Source organism: Macrobrachium rosenbergii, chromosome 49 (genome assembly GCF_040412425.1).
Source record: "Macrobrachium rosenbergii isolate ZJJX-2024 chromosome 49, ASM4041242v1, whole genome shotgun sequence".
NCBI classification, from domain to species: Eukaryota; Metazoa; Arthropoda; class Malacostraca; order Decapoda; family Palaemonidae; genus Macrobrachium; species Macrobrachium rosenbergii.
In genome coordinates, this window is record NC_089789.1 from 43,266,106 (window position 1) to 43,286,109 (window position 20,004).

The following is a 20,004-nucleotide window of genomic DNA, read 5'->3' on the forward strand; positions in this document are numbered from 1 at the left end:
GAGAGAGAGGAGGTGGTAGTAGTGGTGGTGTAGGGTGGGGAGTATGTTGGGGCTTCCCTTTCGGTTAGGGGGGGATGAGGGTAGGGGACGTCTGTGGGGGAACTCATATAGTTGCCGGGGCATTCTGGCCGGGTTGGTAGTATTGGTAGTACTGGTCCTCGGAGGGATTTTTGCTGCCATGCCCACTAGCCATGTTTCGTATCTTCTTCTCCTGCTTCCTCCTTTCTTTCTTTCTCTCCTGGCCTGTGTCTCGAGGCGGCGGCTGTGTCAAGCTTTTATTTGTTGAAATTTCTGTAGTTTCATGTCCTCTTTGTCCCTTCGTAGCTGGTCTGTCAAAAAGGCCACACCGTTTCATCTCTGCAGTTGTCTATTCAGTACAGTCCGTAATGTTTGTCAGATTTGCCCAGTGGAACTATCATAGGTTTATTCATCTCTTGTAGTGTTGTCTGCTTAACTTTAGGACAAATTGAGTTATTTAACTATTTCCTGTTAAATTCTGTAATTTCTTTCAAATGAACACCATATTCCCTGGAAGCTTGAATTTCGAGTCATAGGCCCCTTTTGACTTGCTCCATATGAATAGGCATCATGTACTGAATAAAAATTAATAAATTTAACCAGAGCTGCTTCCCTAGGGCAGTTTCTAGGCCCACAAGCTAACCTTCTGTTTACATTTTTATTTACTGAGCATCTTGTCAGAGTATGCCCTATTTTTAGCCTCGTCTTTAGAGTATTTTTAGAGCCCGTTTGTGAGGTAGCTTAGCCCTTGTCAGAATTCATTTTATTTGCCAATTGTTTATTTTGAACGTCTTGCCACAAGAGGTTCAAGTGTTTTGTTTTTGTATATTGGACATCCAGGTAATTTATTTTTTAAAGGACCGTATTATGTGGAGTTTTTTTTCTGGTTTTTATCTGGAAAAATTTTTAACCATAGGAAGATTTTCTGGTAACACCATGGGCCTCACTACCAAATCTGTCAAAATTATTTTGTTTGAAAATTACACGACGGGGCAGGTTGCAGGGATAGGCTATTTAGAATGTCTTAAAGTGAGCTGAATATATTTTATGTATATATTTTGTATATATATTTATGAATATATATTTTATGAATATATATGTATTTTATGTACAGTATGTGTATATTTTGTGTATATATAATATATATACTATATATATATATAATATATAGGCTGTGTGTGTATATATATATAATTTGCCATACAATGTAAACATTTAGTTTTTGAATCGTGTATACTGTATATGAAAATACCAAAACCTCATAGCCTGAATGTAATTATGTATATATGTATATATATATATATATATATATATATACACGTCATTATATTATATATATGTATATATATCTATATCTATATATATTATATATTGGTCTCGTAGCTTGCTACTATTAAACAACCGGACGTAAGCTTTGTGACGGCAAATGAATAGGTCTTACCGCTGCTCCCGTGACGTATTAGAAAGCTGCGTTGGGCATTTCGTAACAGGAAATCCTCTCCTCGGCGATAATTGTGGGTATGTAGACGATTGGTGTACTTCGAAAGAACTGTGCCTGGCATGGAGAAAAAGTCAAGTTTTATAGCCTATACCCAGCTTCATCATAAACTGCCGAATGTACACGTGTTAACTGTCAAATGGTAATTGAAGATGCCTAGTAATTTGTGTAGGGTCTGGTAGGGGAGTTGTATAGTATGCTCAGAGGTAGGTTTTATATTTTTCAGGAATTTTAGTAATAGGTGTAAGTGTCGAGATGGCGTTCTGTTTACTCATGCGTTGGTTTATCACTATGCTAAAGCCTCCAATACCCTTTTAACTTGATCAACTAGATTTATGTAATGACTCACGCCTTCCCTGAAAGGCTGGAGAGGAAAAAGAGGGGCTGGGTTGTGCATTTTTTAATAATTTTTTTTTTTTTTTGCGCTAAGTTATCCAGTTAGTTTGGGAAGCTGTTTTAATTTTCAGGGAGGACAGCGTAAATTTTTTTTTGACTAGTCAAACTGTCACCCTGGAGTCGTGAAGTCAATTTTTTTGTGTAGGATAGTCTCTCTCTCTCTCTCTCTCTCTCTCTCTCTCTCTCTCTCTCTCTCTCTCTCTCTCTCTCTCTCTCTCTCTCTCTCGTGTGTGTGGGTAATTTTGTACGTGTAGGATTCTCTTCAGTAATATCTTGTAGGATTCTCTCGGTAGTAACTTTTTACTTGTAGGATTCTCTTGTAATTTTTTTACTTAGAGGATTCTGTAGTAATATTCATTGTAGGATTTTCTCTCTCTCTCTCTCTCTCTCTCTCTCTCTCTCTCTCTCTCTCTCTCTCTCTCTCTCTCTCTTCTCTCTCCTGTTCTAGGAACAGTCTTCAAGAGGTTTTTCTCCCTTAATTGAGAGTTGCCAGGATAGGATGACGGAGAAGGATGGTTTGTAATTCACTTGTTCTTTTTTTTAAGTGTTCATTTTTCTCCCTCATTCACTTTTAAGTTCCCTCGGGCGGGTATAATAGTGGTTTGCCCACACACACACACACACACACACACACGGGTATACAGAAGATGGGATTTGCGGAAAGGCTCTGCCCAGCAACAGCAGGATGCTACAAAAAAAAAAAAAATGCCGTTATGTGTAATATGTTCTGACTTTTTTTGTTTTCTTTACCCAGGGTGGGTAGGAAGAAGCCAGCCCGCCTAGCCTCTTTAGTAATGGAGGAGTTTTGAAATTAACTTTTGAATAGAAAATTCATCAGCAATTTTTGTGGGTTGAGACGTATTTTGTTGAGTCATAAACAGACGACAATCGGTTAAGGTAGAGACCCCATTCGTACATTGAAATGAATTGATGCAGTAAATAAAATGGATATTTTAATTGGTATGACAATTTGTCGTGTACTTGTCTGTATGACAATATGTAATGTACCTATATGTGGCATAAAAGCACCTATACAGAACTTTTACGCACTTAGACATAATTATATTCCGTAATTCGTGCACGTGACGTTAGGTGATACTCTGTTGCCAATTTGCATAAATTGAAAAGGATATATTGTGATACTGTGTACATATTACTAACGAGCGAAATGAGTGTTTTTCCCGTTAAGGCGTTTGAGGCATGGTATGGGGGTAAGGTTTTCGACCTAAATGTCCAATTTGCCTCAGTGGAGGATATAGATTTAATAGATCCATAGAATATGCTACTGTAGTTTTCGTAGATTAAAGCATAAGTGTCCAGACTACAGAGCGCCGTCTCTCTCTCTCTCTCTCTCTCTCTCTCTCTCTCTCTCTCTCTCTCTCTCTCTCTCTCTCTCTCTGGCAAATATTCCAGTTTTGTTACCCACTTAAGAAAATTAGCTTACCTGCAGAATTTATGCTGTAATTTACACTTTTTAATACTTGAGTGGCCCGCTTGACGGTCACTCTTCAGCTGATTGCAGTTTTTCTTTTACTCTGACAGCTGATGGCAGTTTTTTTCAACTTTTCTGACTGGTGGCAGTTTTTAAAAAAATTCTGACTGATGGCAGTTTTTAAAAATTTTGGCTGATGGCAGGTTTTTTTTTTTCCTATCTGGCCAATGGCAGTTTTAAAATTTTCTGATTGATGGCAGTTTTTTTTTAACTTTCAACTGATGGCAGTTTTTTTTAACTTTCCAACTGATGGCAGTGTTTTTAAACTAATGAATGATGGCAGTTTTTTCTTTCTGACTGATGGCAGGTTTTAACTTTCTTACTGATTGATGGCAGTTTCAATTTTTCGGCATTTGATGGCAGGTTTTTCTAACTTCTGATAGTGGATGGCAATTTTTTAAACCCTTTTGACAGTAGATGTCAGTTTTCCCCGAACTCTGCCAGCAGCTGTTATGGAAGTTTTTCGTTTTACTTTTCAAACGGTTGATGACTAAGTTTTGTGACAGCTGATGATGGCAGTAATTTTTTTTTTTCCTTTTTTCCAAATTTCTGAAGATTTCGTAAGCCAACCAAGGCCGCTACCACCACCATCATTATCATCATCATCATCATCATCATCATCATCATCATCATCTGCAGGCAACTCAGAACACCTGCTGGTCGCAGGGAGCAGCTTTTGCAAATATCTCATGGTGTGATTATGTAGTAAACCTTGACACCTGGGCTGTGGGTGAGTCATGCCGGAGAAATGGGGGTCACAGGTCGTCTGCCTGCCCAAATGGTAGTGGTGGTGATTCCTTCCCCATGACCTCGTTTTTTGCCCATTTTGTGCAAGTGCTTTTTCTTAGGTTTTCGATGCCTTTAGTTTTTCAAGGGTTTTGATTTTATTTTTAGCTTGGGTGGAGGTTAGTTTTGGATGGTGGGGAAGGACCAAGCTTACAGGTGTTTTTATATAACTGGGAATAATTTTTGGGGACAGGTGGGCAGGTGAAAGTGTTGGGTGTTAAATTTTATTCTTACTCATTTTTTTATTATATATATTTTAAAGATTTTGTCTCAGGCTTGTCTGATACATGAGGATTTAATGTCACAAGATTTTATTACAGGAGTCTTAAATATATATATATATATATATATATATATATATATATATATATATATATATATATATATATATATACTGTGTAGCCTATATATATATATTTTTATAAATACTGTACTGTATATATATATATATATATATATATATATATATATATATATATAATCAGTTAGAGCCTTACTTCAGTTTTATTTAGACTGACCTAATAGTTTTGCCCACATACAGATGTCAGCAGTTACACATCTCGTAAAGGTACTGTTAGGGCATATAGACTTACAATTCAATGTCAAGCTGTTTCTTTGAGGACACAAAATTCACCTCTCGGCAAAACAAGACCTCAAAACAATTTCCACCGTGCTGTCTCCTATTCCTTCCACATGACCGGGCCGTGATCCACCCTTTTACTTTATAACATTTTTATAATTTGTGTGTCTTTCACTAGATTTTGTTTGTTCAAACTTATATTTTTTTTAAATTTCCGTTAAGGGGAGTTGGCTAAACCATCCCTATTTATACTATATATATATATATATGTGTGTATGTATATATATTTATATATTTATATATATTTATGAATATATTTTATATATTTATGAATATATTTATATATTTATGAATATATTTATATATATATCTATTTTATATATATATATATATACATATATGTATATATATACAATAATAACAATATACAGTATATATATATATATATTATACAATTTATATGTATACATACAGTATAGTATACATTATATATATATTATATGTGTGTGTGTGTATGTATAGGCTACATACATACTTGTAGTGCAATTGTTGAAATGGATATCAATTAAATAGTCAGTACTGTATTTGTTTCTGGGAATTTTTTTTAAACAAGTTCCTTGTCCCAGCTTGCTGAATCATTTCCGCACGGGTTCGGAGAGAGAGAGAGAGAGAGAGAGAGAGAGAGAGAGGTGGTTTTACCGGACTGAGTAGTATTAATGGGGGAATACGTTAGGTGATGTGAGCAGTTTTAACGTTGCTTCGTTGTCTGAGGACAAGGGGGAGGGGGTAGGGTGTGTTAGTAAGTGCGGTAACTCGAGACCTTTCAGACCCCACAATGCGATCCTCTTACAAATACCCCCTCCCCTCCTCTCTCTCGCTCTCTCTCTCTCTGTGTGTGTGTGTGTGTGTGTGGAGCTGTGATTGATTTGCCTTGGTACCTGTATCAAATATACATATATATTTGAGTAAACTTTTGTTCTTGTACTGTGCGACCTTAGACGAAGGGTGAAAGCTTAGGCCTACGCCGTAGGTCAAATTAGGAAACCTGTACTTCTTAGTTCTAGTTAGGCAATAATAATGGGTTTTGCAAAGCATGTTAATACTTGGTGTCAGCCGCAAAAGCAGTATGGCTGCTTTTAGCATTTAATGTATCTCGCAGCAAGTAAGTTGGAAAGGCGAGTCTTCATTTCCACAGCGCCACAAAATTGGGGGAATTTCTTTTTTCCAGATGGAATGGCAGGTCATGTTAAGTAGGCCTATCGGTATTTGATCTCGAGGCCGTTGCTCCCTCCATGCGGGTACAGAGTTTCATGTAGTTTACTCTTTTGGCCTGGGTTTTGAAAAGTCTATCAGTATTTTGGGCATTAAGTTTTGTTTATACTATTGTAGGTGAAGAGATTATTCAGGTGAGTCGAAGGTCATTTGCTGTAAGTCTAAAAACACTTCGTCACGCCAAGATATTAATTATAAGGAAAAAATATGATTATAATGTATTTGAACATTATGAGGCATACATACATTTATATGAAGATTTATATACATTACTCAAACATTTATATAAGCATATTTTTGTAATAATTGAATGGTACACATTTATATGTCTGTATTGTATATTTACCCTCTGCGTAAACATTGTTCGTATAGGCCTAAAGGGAAAAGTCAGTATTTTTGTAATAATTGAAATCAAAGGTAATCCATACCTCGATCAAAAGATATATGCAAAAGCATTGTGGAATGTCATACGCCAGTAAATCAAAATATAAGTCAAATTCTGTTCACTTCAGAGTGCTATGGTAGTTTTCTTGCTTTTAGCCATATATAGCCTATATATACATATATATGAAATCATTCTTTGCCATATTACATCATTCGTTTCTTCAAATAACGACAGTTTAAGACAACGTATGACAAACTTCAAGATCCAAATTGTGTACCGATACATACCTCATAGTGTAAGCGGAACTCCCCACCCCACTCTGTAAACACCAACTTTGTAACGTGGCCTGCCATTGGTCGCATTTGGACGGGCGGGGAGGGGAGCCTGGTGACATCACCCGGTCGTTCCAGGATTCTTGGTGTTTGTCAGGGGTGCATGGGCGAATAGCTTTCGGTTTCCTCCCTGATTTCATTTCTTTTGTTATGTAGTTTCTTTATACGCATTGTTACCCATTAGAGTAGCTAGACCAGGATAGGTCTAATTTTGAATTGGTTTTGCAACTTGCAGCAAATCATAATAAGCAGGATAGGTCTAATTTTAAACTGATTTTGCAACTTGCAGCAAACCAATATTAGGCTGTGACCAGCAGTGGATTACGGTCAGTTTTGTACATTCTACTGTTTCACTGAGTCTTGTGGGACCTTTTTTACGCGGAAACTTTCAGTTTTCGTAAATAGGAAGTTTATTTTTCCTTATGCCAAGAGTTGCCACTTTTACTAGACACCCATATTTGAATAAATAATTTTCTCGCTCAAGATTGAGAGTACGTTGTTACCCCCAGATGCTCTGGTTTTTCTTTCAAGAACGGCCCCCTTGGTTTAATTTTACAGCAGAGGGAGACTTGTCGGATAAATCCGAGGTTTTCTTCGTAAATCCTGCGTTCTCTTTAAAGTGTCTCCTGTGCCAAGATTTCGGCAGAGTGACAGAGCTTCCTAAGTGGTGTTTGACGTTGGTGTGGTCTTTCGGTTTATCTAATCTAGACGACTTGTTTTTTTATCGAAGGGCTTGCATAGCCCGGTCCGATAAGAGATTGGAGGGAGAGCTTCGAGCTTACAATCTCGCCCGGCTGCTGCTTTTTACGTGGCCTACAGGTTTAGTGAGGGATGGGGAGGGAGGGGGGAAGTTTCACGTCCTGATTGCTTTTGGGGGGTGGGGGAGGGGGCGGTTGCGTACAGGATTGCTGCTGTCAAGGCATCTTCGTCTAATCTACGGGGCGCATGAAGTCTGGGGATTGAAGAGCCTCTCTCTCTCTCTCTCTCTCTCTCTCTCTCTCTCTCTCTCTCTCTCTCTCTCTCTCTCTCGCTAATACTTTCTTCGAGGTCTTGTAGTAGTACCTTGAACGTAATTTCCTGTGACTGTTACGGTTGTGGCTTCCAGGTATTTCCGTACAGATATATGTAATAGGAAAGTATTTTATGGAATTATTGCCTTGCCATTTCCGATAAGTTGGAGAGAGAGAGAAGAAAGAAAGAAGAAGAAAGAAAGAAGATCCATATTCACACATGCTTACTAGTTCAAAATTAGGTTGTCAGGGGGGGTTTAATGCCCCCTTTCCCCCAAAAAAATAATGGTACTATGGAAAAACTAAAATTGGCAACAAGTTAGCTGATGCCAACGGCAGTAGGTCCTGTCGAAGGCCCCGAAATTCAGAGGTCAGAGTTTAAGTAAAACCAATCCATTAAAAAAAAAAAGTGAAACCTTACCTCTTATTTCTTACAGTGGTATTCAATTTCCTGTCAATTGCCCACTCTATGGGGTGATATGTCACCCATTGTAGTTGGGTCCTGCCTATCAGAAGTCACGGATTACCCTCTTACACAATCCTCGTGGCTTGGATGAAACGCCTACCTGTGAAGTTATCACCCCTATTATTTCAACTTCTCTCACTTCTGCTTGGGAGTTTTTCCAGTCTCTGCTTGGGAGTTTTTCCAGTCTCTGCTTGGGAGTTTTTCCCGCATTCTGCTTGAGTGTTTCCCGCATTCTGCTTGAGAGTTTTCCCGCATTCTGCTCGAGTGTTTCCCGCATTCTGCTCGAGAGTTTTGCTCGAGTGTGTTTCCCGCATTCTGCTCGAGTGTTTCCCGCATTCTGCTCGAGAGTGTTTCCCGCATTCTGCTCGAGAGTGTTTCCCGCATTCTGCTCGAGAGTGTTTCCCGCATTCTGCTCGAGAGTGTTTCCCGCATTCTGCTCGAGAGTGTTTCCCGCATTCTGCTCGAGAGTGTTTCCCGCATTCTGCTCGAGTGTTTCCATTCTGCTCGAGAGTGTTTCCCGCATTCTGCTCGAGTGTTTCCCGCATTCTGCTCGAGTGTTTCCCCGCATTCTGCTCGAGAGTGTTTCCCGCATTCTGCTCGTGAGTTTTTCCATCATCTGCTCGTGAGTTTTTCAAAAGACTCTCCTCTTCTGCAGGAGCTACGATACTGACGAGAAAACACTGTCAATTATAAAAAATATAAAAAGCACCTTATTTTGAAAACGTACAAGGGCCCGCCAGAGAGGGAATTATCCCTGTGGAGGGCTGTACATAAAACCAAACAAAATGAACAGGGAAAGTGTGGTCTTGTATCAAAGAATATGCCTCCCATTTGCCAGAGGGGTGATATATCTCAAAAATTGCTATTTTTAAGGAGAAGCAATCTTGAAGTTTAAAACTCACTATGCTCTCTAGCGGATAGTATTACAAATACAAATGAGACGTTTTTACCATATTATGGAACAAAGAACGGGCTATCTGCTGGTATCAATAACTCAAAAAAACCCTAGCTGCAACCCCTTTCGTTCCTTTCACTGTACCTCCTTTCATATTCCCTTCCTTCCATCAGTCTTTCCACCCTCTCCTAACAATTAATTCATAGCGCAACTGTTACACCGTTCAGACCTTTTACTCTCAATTTCCGTTTCAGCGCTGAATGACCTCATAGGTCTCAATGCTTGGCATTTAGCCTAAATTCTATATTTAATTCAGTAAGGTCACTTGTCAAAAAATCAGTGAACACACCAGTTGTAGATACAGTTTCTCTCTCTCTCTCTCTCTCTCTCTCTCTCTCTCTCTCTCTCTCTCTCTCTCTCTCTCTCTCTCTCTCTCTCGCTCCTAGCCAGCCAGCTTTTGGTGAATAATAGAGACGTCATGTTGCCTAGATGGCATAGCAGATAGGAACGCAAGTGAATAAGCCCACTCTAGATCAATAGTGTGTGACTCATTCACGCTTAGTCACACTACCTAGTTTTAAGGAACCGCAGCCAGTGACATACACATTACAGCTGGTGGCCTCATTCATACATATTTAATCGGAATATGCGTCATACGTGAGGGATGATTGTGATACTGATGCATATTGCTTAGACACACACACACACACACACACACACACAGATATGCATATAGAGTGATATGCATATATAGAGAAGAGAGAGAGAGAGGTGCATATACAGAGGTTGGTAAGATACAGAGAGAGAGAGAGAGAGAGAGAGAGAGAGAGAGAGAGAGAGAGAGAGAGAGATACATATATTGGTAATGAGTGGTTGAGTACCTCCTATAGCGTGACTTTTAATATTCCTTAGAAGCTCTGTGCAACAGTGGGGTTTTTATAATATTGTACAGTTGATTGATAATCGAGGCTTAATTATTGATCCTAATAAACATTTGCAAGTGTCTTCCATATACTTTTGAGTTTTATATCTTCAATATAGGTCATATGTAAGCAAGTGCATCTTTAGTTTAAACATAAATAAAAACCTGCATAATGAGATTAGCTATATGCTCTGAGGTCATGATTCATTCATTCCCGTTTTAAACTAACCAGCTCTTCACATGACGCAGCCGGCATTAGGGCTTTGCATTTAAAACATTCAATTCATTAAAGTGCTTTAATTGTAAGTAGTAATCACTTATGACCACCGTGGATGGGTGTGGCTTTCAAGTGGGGGTGGGGTGGGGTGGGGAGGGTGCTTGATGAACACGCCGGGACGTATATGTGATTATTTTTTTTCGTATGAGTCACGGTTTTAATTTTGTCATGAAAATGTGAGAACTCCTCCCTACCCAGTACTGATCTCATGCAGGCACTCAGGCAGTCTGTGGTAACTGTATAAATGGTCGTGAGCTAATGGGAATAGGCAAGGCTTGAATAATTGTAAAAACGCGATGAAAGAAGATTTTTAAATGGTTTTCAACCTTTGTTTGACCTAGGTTCATCCGGTATCATACTTGACTCCTAGGTCGTTTGCGTAGAGTGGTACAAATGAGTTTCACTTATTTACACCAGCCACTAGCCATTTTTAATTTTAAAGTCTTTTAAAACACACAAATCGAAACATAGATTTTAAACCTGTTATCAAATAGGGAAAGTAATTACAGTTTTACTATATAGTGGTTTTTATACTGTATCCTGCTAGTTAGACCATTTACCCTTTATTGAAAACTTCCCAGATTATTAAATTAATGTCATGCTGACTTTCGTGAATCGAGTTTAAGCCTTCAAAACAAGCAACGCAAGCAACTAAATCTTGGCACTGCGCAAATGACATTCCCGACTTTGGTGCAGACTTCAGTTTATAAACATTGCCAAAGAGGGATATCTTTATATCTCTGGTATCCTTTGCAGTCTTCACGTCGGCGCAGAAAGTATTTCCCATTTCAGATTTGAGTCTATTTCAGTGCAAATGTATTTTAAGTAAATATCCAATTTGGGATTACAGTATTATTGATGCAGGCAGAAGGCAAGTTAGATTACGTCTGAAATTTAGGGTGTGTCCAGACTTCAGTGAAAAATGTAAACACGTCTGCTGCAACTTACCGCCCACATATCAGAGGTTATAAACTAGTAGGCAACATCTCACACATAGAAACAGGTTGAGTACAAGTTTTCATAAGCGTGTTCCCCCTTGTGGGGGCTAGTGCCGTCAGTGCACCTCCTGCGATGCAATGTAGGCCTTACGTAAGGTTCTTTGTAACATCCTCCTCCCCCCCCCCCAGCTGTAAATTATTTTCATTGTCATATTTGGATTCCTTGATGAATACTTTTGTGTGCGCGCGCGAGCGAGCGGGCCTGCGCGCCTGCTCGTATTGTGAGATCAAGTGGCCCTGGTTTGGGCTTTTGCGCTGCCCCGATTGCGTACCCATTTAAAAACCCGAGTTGGGCATGTTGCACGGTTCAGTGATCCTTCGTGTGTTTATTCTCTCTCTCTCTCTCTCTCTCTCTCTCTCTCTCTCTCTCTCTCTCTCTCTCTCTCTCTCTCCATGCTTCTCGTTTGGTCCCCTTATTTGGAAAGAGGTTTGTTCCTGGCTGCCTAAGGGTTTCTATTTTTTTCTGACCTAATAAATTGAGCTGTGTGTTCTGGCTTTTTTTTTTTTTTTTGTTACACGTGCAAGAGATGATTTTTTTTTTTTTAAGGCACATCTCGTCAGTGGTATCGATTTTGCTATCAAATAAGGGTATTATCTCCTTGGCAGGCGTGTTTATCCTAGAGTATTTTTTCATGTGTGTACACAGTTTTGTTTTGTGATGTTTGATAAGGCTTTTTTTTTTTTGTGTGGGGGTGGTTAAGAAATTTCACATAAGGCTTCCAAAAATATAATTGGCAATTTTTTTTTAGCGGTTTTGGTTGTTTTTGAACAAAACTATCTAGGCTAACTAATTTGATATATATATATATATATATATATATATATATATATATATATATATATATTATATAATTGTATATATATGCATATATGTGTATATATAATTATGTATATAGGGCCTATTTCCTTTCATAATAATAACTTACAAAGCGAGAGACTAATGTGAATCCTTCCTAACCCCAAAATCTCCTTGGAAGGACCCAGCCATCTGAACAATTATAAACAGCCCGAGATAACGATAAACAAAAACCTTCCATCTACAAAGTCAACCATGCATCCGAAACACTCCCATATTAAGTCTTAGTCTCATAAAAAAAAAAAAAAAAAACTATGCCACAGCCTGTAAAAGGAAGTTCCACGTTGGGCAACGCCTAGCGTATACTCGACTGAAGCCGAATGGAAAAAAAAAAAATAAAAAAAAAAAAAAAAAAAACTTCCCAAATTAAAAAAACTCCGAAAAACCTAAATTAAAAAAAAAATACTCCGAAAAAAAAATTCCCTAGATAAAAAACTTGGATGTCTAGCAGAAAACTTTTCCCGGACACTTTTAGTAAATTTGGTTTTTGGGGTGAATTACTTATGGTACCAGTGTGGTAAGAAAAAAAACTTCCCTACCTAAATTGAAAAAAGACTCCGAAAAATCCCTAAATAAAAAAAAAACTTTGTCAAGCAGATAACTTTTCCCAGACACTTTTAGTAAAATTGGTTTTTGGGGTGAATTACATATGGTACCAGTGTGTTAAAAAAAAACTTCATAAATTAAAAAAAAAAAATCCTAAATAAAAAAAACTTTGTCAAGCAGAAAACTTTTCCCAGGCACTTTTACTAAAATTGGTTTTTGGGGTGAATTACTTATGGAACCAGTGTGTAAAGAAAAAAAAAAACTCAAGCCATGGAGTTTTAAGAAGAGATATTTCTAAAATAACATCCAGTGTGGGTTGTGATAGTATAATCAGTCTGTTTTGTTTTGTAATATCATGTTATAGCTTATTAAAAAAAAAAACACGATAAGAACGTCGTGCTGATGATAAACGAGTCCGGAAATGTAACGAGAGAGAGACTTTGCTCCCAAATGTAATTCGTAGTCATTTTATTTAACGGTGTGTTTGAAGTTTAAAGAACTTATGTAATGCATAGTATTTGCTCATATATAATTAATATTAGTATTTAGGATTATTTGTAAAAGAAAGTACATGTAATGGCGTGGCTCTTGAGAGAGTTAAGTTCAAAGATGACAAAAAAAAAAAAAAAAAAAACTGCTATAACTCATTATTAGTATTTAGGTTAATTGTAGAATTCTTTACATGTTATGTTGTGGCAAGAGAAAGAGAGTGAGTGAGTGAGTTGTGGGTGATTTGGGCGAAGAGTGTTCTGTGAAAGAGAATGTTTGACCTTATTTGGGTTTCCTGTGGCTATCGGTCCGCTATCCTAACCCCTCCAACTCTCTCTCTCTCTCCCCTCCCCTCCCAGCTTCCCCTCCCATCCCCTCCCATCCCCACCCCTCCCACCCCACCCCACGCCAAGGCACGGACTGACAGACGGAGACCATTACAGGACAGATCCTGCCTTGGGACCACACCCCCTTATTTCTTAAATTCTCTCTCTCTCTCTCTCTCTCTCTCTCTCTCTCTCTCTCTCTCTCTCTCTCTCTCTCTCTCTAGCAGCTAAAATAGAACTTTGACATAGTCACGAAAGATGCGACTAATTAGTGCTAGATCGCGTGTTTGTGCTAACGTCCCCGGGTTCAAAGTTCACACATTATTTTTTGCCGTAGGTGCAATTTAGAATTTGTATTCCTTGCATTGTTTTTTCCTTCGGACCTGGATCCATCGTGGGCTTAAAAAAAAACTTAGCGACAGTCCTGTTTGCCTTTTCTCTGAAAAAAAAAAAAAAAATGTGGTCGCTTGTTTCATCTTAGTCCTATGCTTTATACATAGGCTATACAGTTACAGTAATAGCGCGAAAGTGAGCGCATGTCTGCAGTTTCGGCCAGGATAGGGTTTAGAGTTTTTTGGGGGAGAGTATTTTTTAGTGGTTTTGTGTGTTTTGAAGAGAGAGAGAGAGAGAGAGAGAGAGAGAGAGAGAGAGACTGACTCTGACTGACTGACTGGGTAAGATCTTGACACTTTAACCCGAAAGTTTTTTTTTTTTTTTTTTTTTAATCTCCAGCCCCTTAACGTTCCACAACTGCGAAGTTGCAGAAGTTTCCAGATTGTAGTTGTGGAATCTACAGTTGTGTAGTTTGGCGCTACAGAAGTTTAGAGCGTGGCTGAGCCTGTAGGAGATTAGGAGAGCTCCTATATTGGTTAAGTTTGAGTAAAGTCTAAAGGGGAAGGTTTCATTGGTTAATGAACTTTTTCTCGTTATTTTCGGCAGTAATGTTATTCCTAATTAATTTGTGCTTTTGATTGTATTATTTTCAGGTGGTTTGTGGTGAATATATATATTATATGTTGGTCCGAATAGGCCTATGCATGCCTGTACAGCTCAACAGGTTTATTTAAAAATCCATTGGGGACACTGTTCCAAATTCATTTACGCTTTTGATTGTATGTTTTTTGTGTCGTTGTGGTGAATTTATTATGGTTCCAAAACATTATATGATTGAGTAGGCCCATGCTTGCGTTTCCCACTCAACAGGTTTGTATACAAATCAGATAGGAAAACTTCGTAATTCTTTTGTGCTTTTGATTGCGTGGGTGTGTTTAGTGCCGTTGTGATGAATATATGTAATATATTTTAGTTCCAAATCTCGTATATTTGTGCGATGACGTCATAGCCTCTTGAGAACGTCCTACTTGATAGGCCAATGTTCTTGTCCTCATCTTTTCCACTCAACAGGTTTACGTAGAAAAACCTTTTGATAATCACCGGCTCATTTCAGCCTCCGACCATTTATCTACACATTTCAGAGCCGATGAAATGCAGGATTCCCTTCGCCTCGTCTTTCGCTCGCTAAGGTTAAAATGCGTTTTGCGGTTACGTGATAAGATGATGCAGGGCTGCCAACCGCACTGCTGCTTCTGCTGCTGCTGCCGCCGCCCCTGCTGCACCCCCACCCCCTCCCCTCACAATCCCGGGCTCCTTATACACACCTCCCCAATCCCCCTCATGACCCTACTACCTCCTTCCATCTTCCACTTGACTTGTTGAGTTTGCTTTGTTTGGCCCAAGACTTCTTGTTGTTGTCCTTTTCCTCCTCCTCCTCCTCCTCCTCCCGGAGCTTTTTCATTTTTCTTCTTTATCCTCCTCCTCTTCTTCCTCACAATTATCCTTTTCGTTCTCTTCATGTCCTCGATTTTTATCTCGGGGGGGAAATGTGAAGCTGATTGGTCTTCAGTTGCTTCTTGTCTACTTTTGGAAGGATGAGTCAGGCTAATTGTCGATAACATATCTTGCGGTGTTGTTTTACAGTCTATCGGTCTATTCGTCCGATATTTCGTTTGCTGTTTATTGTCGTTTTGATTATCCCTGCGTTCCTTTGTGGTGGTGGTGGTGGGGTAGAAATTGAATAAAGTTCTCACTAATTCTCACTAACATCTTTAACTGAAATGGACGTTTTATATAGTTTTTACGTGAGTTATGAGTTAAACCTGTCAGTATTTACTTCCGCGGGATTAATGGTCTAGTCTCATGATTGCGTCAGTCTTCATTTCCTGCTATTGTTTTCAGTGTCTTGATGGAAATTTTAAGTGGTTTACTCATTCCTCGTAGGTCGGTCTGTTGTTTCACGCTTATTAATCTCTGTGGTTTGTTAATCCGTATCTGGATAGATATTTCTGGATTATTGTATACTTAGCTGCATTGTCCTTACTTTTGCCATTCTGCCATTTTAGATGTGATGGAATTTTTGACTCGAGTTTAAAGCACAGGTTAAGGTTAGGAACCGTGAGGGCTGAAAGTTATCGTAGTGCAGGCCTTGAAATATTGGTCTTTGTTAGTTGACGGACTTCGTTGCCACTTATCAGAAAGCCAGACCCCCCCAAGTGAGTCTGTGTATATTGAGAGCTATGAGGTCTTGGTACTAATCCCCAGGGTACCCTGTTAGGTACGTGAAGTCCCCAGGTCTCGCCTCCTGGAGAGATTGCAGTTCCAATGTGTCCCGTTCTCGTTGGGGGTTAGAGCCGTCAGCGCACTCACAGAGAAAGAGGGTGCACTTGCAGGCCCTAGTAGGCCCTCATCCTTTACTCTACTTCCATTCATATTATCTTTTTTTTTCATCTTGCTGTCACCTCATCCTTCTTCTTCTTCTTCTTCTTCTTCTTCTTCTTCTTCTTCTTCTTCTTCTTCTTCTTCTTTTAACGTGCTTGTTTTCCCATTTACTGTCCACCCTCTCCTAAAAATTGTTTCATGGTGCAACTGGGGAGAAGTTTTCCTCCTGTACAGCCTTTCAGACCTATTCTCAATTTCCCTAACAGCGCTGAATGACCTTATAGGTCCCAGCGATTGGCCTTTTGCCTAAACTCTTAAATAATTCCATTCCATCCCAGTGTGTCCCGTCCGAGGCGTGAACTCTAAAAACAAGTCTCATTTTAAAGAGGTCCTCGATATTTAATAATGATATTCTTAAATTAGAAAACTGATTTACTAAACCACAACAGACACTCGTCCGAGGTGTTCCGAGAGATCCAGCCATTATCCAAGTTCACAGTTCAGCTGGCTGAGTCACGGTAAGGTTCACAAAAATAGAGGACTTGGGGCGCTGACCTCCGGAAGGACGTTGAGAAATGGCCCTCCTGGGTATTAGGGCGTGCCACGGACGGGACATCTTTTTTTTTTACCCGTCTCCTGTCTCCTGACTGGACGTCCTTTGAGCCTTGCTGGGATTTAATGTAGGATGGTGTATTATGGTGAAAGCTTTACCAAGCGATAGGAAACTGGATGATAAATATAATAATAATAATAATGTAGGATGGTGTATTATGGTGAAAGCTTTACCAAGCGATAGGAAACGGTGGATAATAAGTATATTATTATTATTATTATTATTATTATTATTCAAAAGGTCAAGCCCACATGGGCCACTGAATTGAAATTCGTGCTTCCAAAGAATACGATGTTCATTTGAATGAAGTTACAGAAAATAGGAAATGCAGAAAGACACCATTTATTACAGAAAAAAGATGAATTAATAAATAGGTAAATATAAAAAATATAGCAAGATAGAAGGCGAATAGCATTAGGGTAATAATGCCTTGCAACTTCGCTTGAACTAGAGGCTCTTTAATTGCACAGCATCTTCGGGGAGCCTGTTTCACAGTCCAACGGTGGGAGGAATAAAGGACTTCTGGAACTGAAAGGTTCGACAGCTTGGCATATCTACTAGCCCAGCATAATGTTATATATATAGCTATTTACTAACTTATGTAATTGATAGGGGTGTACGTGCGTGGTGTATTCGATAGCAGTGGGCCAGCGATGAATCAGCGAAATGTAATTGACGGCGATGGGCCAGCGAAATGCCATTGACAGCGATCTATCGGCAAAATGCTGTCGACAGCGATGGGTTAGCGAAATGCCATTGACAGCGGTCTATCAGCAGAATGCTGTCGACAGCGATGGGTTAGCGAAATGCCATTGACAGCGATCCATCAGCAACATGTAGTCGACAGCGATGGGTCAGCGAAATGCCATTGACAGCGGTCTTTCAGCAACATGTAGTCGACAGCGATGGGGTTAGCGAAATGCCATTGACAGCGGTCTATCAGCAAAATGCTGTCGACAGCGATGGGTTAGCGAAATGCAATTGACAGCGCTGGGTCAGCGAAATGCAATTGACAGCGCTGGGTCAGCGAAATGCAATTGACAGCGATGGGCCAGGGAAATGCCATTTATAACAGCTGAACAAGGCAGGCTTAGGAATATACTTACACACAGCAGCGTCGAATCTACAGGATGTTTTAATTGATACTGAATCGTTGTTATTAATACCCATTACGAGTCTCGAATAATGAAGAGCCAGGACTGTTGATTTTGTTGTTGTTTGTTTGTTTATTGAATTGCGATGTTGAGAAAAAAATAAATAAAAAAAAACTAGGGCGACAGGAAATCGCTGTTGTTGTGGCTGGTGGCACAAACCTCGTTACCATAAATGGTGGTGTTGTATGACGCTTCTGATGACAGGATGTCTGTGTGTTAATTGTGTAACAGTCTCTCTCTCTCTCTCTCTCTCTCTCTCTCTCTCTCTCTCTCTCTCTCTCTCTCTCTCTCTCTCTCTCTCTTGTAAATCACGTTTCATGTGACAAGGGCTATATTGACATGGGTTTGTGGGATGAGTGTTTTGTAAAATTCGTACCCACCTCTCTCTCTCTCTCTCTCTCTCTCTCTCTCTCTCTCTCTCTCTCTCTCTCTCTCTCTCTCTCTCTCTCTCTCTCTCTCTCTCTCTCAATAGGAGTGTTTTAATAGTATGTGATTAAATAAAAACCATTAATTAGAGAATGAGATAGAACTGTTTTGCCAGGGTTAATTGTGGACTCTCTCTCTCTCTCTCTCTCTCTCTCTCTCTCTCTCTCTCTCTCTCTCTCTCTCTCTCTCTCTCTCTCTCTCTCTCTCTGTCAGGCGTGTTTGTCAGAGTATGACCGTCAGTCAGTTATTCAGGCAGAGTATGACCGTCAGTCAGTTATTCAGGCAGAGTATGACCGTCAGTCAGTTATTCAGGCAGAGTATGACCGTCAGTCAGTTATTCAGGCAGAGTATGACCGTCAGTCAGTTATTCCAGGCGAAATGTGACCGTCAGCTCAGTTATTCCGGTCAGAGGCGACCGCTCAGTCAGTTATTCAGTCAGAGTATGACCGTCAGTCAGTTATTCAGTCAGAGTATGACCGTCAGTCAGTTATTCAGTCAGAGTATGACCGTCAGTCAGTTATTCAGTCAGAGTATGACCGTCAGTCAGTTATTCAGGCGAAATGTGACCGCTAGTCAGTTATTCAGTCAGAGTATGACCGTCAGTCAGTTATTCAGTCAGAGTATGACCGTCAGTCAGTTATTCAGTCAGGTATGACCGTCGGTCAATTATTCAGTCGAGTATGACCGTTAGTTATTCAGGTCGAGTGCGACTGCCCCAGTCAGTCAGAAAGAGTCTGACGGTGTCTGTCAATCAGTCAGTCAGGAGAAGAGTCGACAGCGTGTCTGTCAGTCATTCAGTCAGAGAAGAGTCTGACAGTGTCTATCTGTCAGTCAGTCAGTCAGAGAAGAGTCTGACAGTGTCTATCTGTCAGTCAGTCAGTCAGAGAAGAGTCTGACAGTGTCTGTCAGTCAGTCAGTCAGAGAGAGAGTCTGACGGTGTGTGTCAGTCGGTCGATCAGTCAGAGAAGAGAGTCTGACAGTGTGTGTCAGTCAGTCAGTCAGTCAGAGAAGAGTCTGACAGTGTCTGTCAGTCAGTCAGTCAGTCAGAGAAGAGTCTGACAGTGTCTGTCAGTCAGTCAGTCAGAGAAGAGTCTGACAGTGTCTGTCAGTCAGTCAGTCAGAGAAGAGTCTGACAGTGTCCGTCAATCAGCCAGTGTCTGTCAGTCAGCCAGTAAAAAGAAGACTCAGTCATTCAGCCAAAGAAGCCTATAAATTCGTAGTTTGTAATCGTAAACGAGCAACCTTGTCTGAACTAACGCAATTTTCCTGGGGGCTTCCTGACCCAGTAATCCACTTTTATCATCCCCTAGGACCCCTCCTCCCCCCTTCCCTCAACCTCCCTCGCCCTTCGTGGAATGGGTTTGAAGAGCCGAGGGAATCTTCTGTCATTTCCTCAGGTTGTAATTTTTATGTAATTCGAGAGTAATTCCTGTGTAATTGCCGACTGCGATTGGCATGATTGCTCTGCACCTTATTGCTCGTTTCGTCCAGGAGAATCTCCAGGTCCCCACTCCTCTCTCCCCCTTTCCCCCCTTTCTTAATCTCCCACAAC

At 39.9% G+C, this 20,004-nt stretch overlaps 1 protein-coding gene across 1 annotated transcript in view; it reads left to right on the forward strand.

Annotated features, from left to right (window-relative positions):
• Positions 1–20,004, forward strand: part of LOC136832318 (myosin heavy chain, non-muscle-like) — a 172,054-nt gene that overhangs the window by 734 nt on the left and 151,316 nt on the right.